This window comes from Oryzias melastigma, linkage group LG9 (assembly GCF_002922805.2).
Source record: "Oryzias melastigma strain HK-1 linkage group LG9, ASM292280v2, whole genome shotgun sequence".
NCBI lineage: Eukaryota > Metazoa > Chordata > Actinopteri > Beloniformes > Adrianichthyidae > Oryzias > Oryzias melastigma.
In genome coordinates, this window is record NC_050520.1 from 13978699 (window position 1) to 13979986 (window position 1288).

At 48.6% G+C, this 1288-nt stretch overlaps 1 long non-coding RNA gene across 1 annotated transcript; it reads left to right on the plus strand.

Annotated features, from left to right (window-relative positions):
- The first annotated feature begins 8 nt into the window (after positions 1-8).
- Positions 9-579, plus strand: LOC112137793. The gene is made up of 3 exons (XR_002917610.2): positions 9-343; positions 416-482; positions 551-579. It is a non-coding gene; the product is annotated as an uncharacterized LOC112137793 (long non-coding RNA).
- The last annotated feature ends 709 nt before the right edge of the window (positions 580-1288 follow it).

The following is a 1288-nucleotide window of genomic DNA, read 5'->3' on the forward strand; positions in this document are numbered from 1 at the left end:
CGGAGGACTACTCGAGCTAACGCAGGGAAGCACTCCAACATTCACAATCTGCCGAGAGCTGTTGGAAGACGGAATTCTGGAGCGGAGGAAAAACATGCAACGGTGTCTGCATTATTTCGGCCTTGGTCATGATCGTTGGGGCAACGATACAAAAGGTGGGGCTGGGCAGGTAGAAGGCCACTTAATTATTTTCACCTGTGTTCACCAGCTGCTTGATTGGCAGAGGGCTGTTAAAAGCTCTTCCCTCCCAGCAGTTTGCAGATTCAGCCTTAGACCTGTTGCAGGTAGGAGCTGCAGCATCAGATGCTGCCAGGCTGTATTCTGGCTTAAAATCCGTAGCTGGGTATGTTTGGTTTTCCTTTTATTCCTCCTGTTCACGACCCTCACTATGACTAACCTGGCAAACATTTTGTAGATCACAGGCAGTTTGCCTTTTGTGGCCAGTGTAGCTCCTGTTAGCATCCTCCTCGGCTGCCAGCCAGGTATGTGTTTCATTCAGTTTTGTTATGTTTTTTTTGTTTTCTTATTTGGTATCTGAATTTATTTGTAGGTGCCGCTGCTGGGTGCATCGCTGCTGGGTGCATCGCTGCTGGGTGCACTGCTGTGTGTGTGCNGTGTTTCATTCAGTTTTGTTATGTTTTTTTGTTTTCTTATTTGGTATCTGAATTTATTTGTAGGTGCCGCTGCTGGGTGCATCGCTGCTGGGTGCACTGCTGTGTGTGTGTGTGTGTGTCGCAAGGTGAAGTGCTTTGTTGCTGTATCGCTGCTGCACTATTGTAGGGCCACTGTCCTAGGTGGTGCCTTCCATGGTGGTGCTGCTGATTCTTGGTGAGCCTCGCTGCAGAGTTTGATCCTGCGTAGTTCCATTGTCCGCTGTCTGCCAGCAAGATTGGAACGACGGGAGCCGGTCAGTCTGCTTGGGTGTTCCACTCCACGCACCTTGCTGACCCGAGGAATCCTGCACCGCACGGAGTACCTTGCTTCACGCCGGGACGGAGCATCAGAACTGGTCCACTGTGACAGAGACTCTCTTGCAGCTCTCCCAGGGGATTGAGTGTGACTCACCTGTACAGCGTTTGGAACCTTACTTTTGTATTATTAATAATAGCCTTTTAAATATTGTCAATGTAATAAAGATTTGTATTTTTCATATTATTTGTCTCAGTCTTCCTGGCTGGAGAGTCCTGCACTACTCTGGTTTTTAGTTTTCTGGTGGCTTGGGGAAAACCATAATGCCACAGAAATCTTGGCGCTGTGAGCAGGATCTCTAGCCTTAACAGGAAGCTGA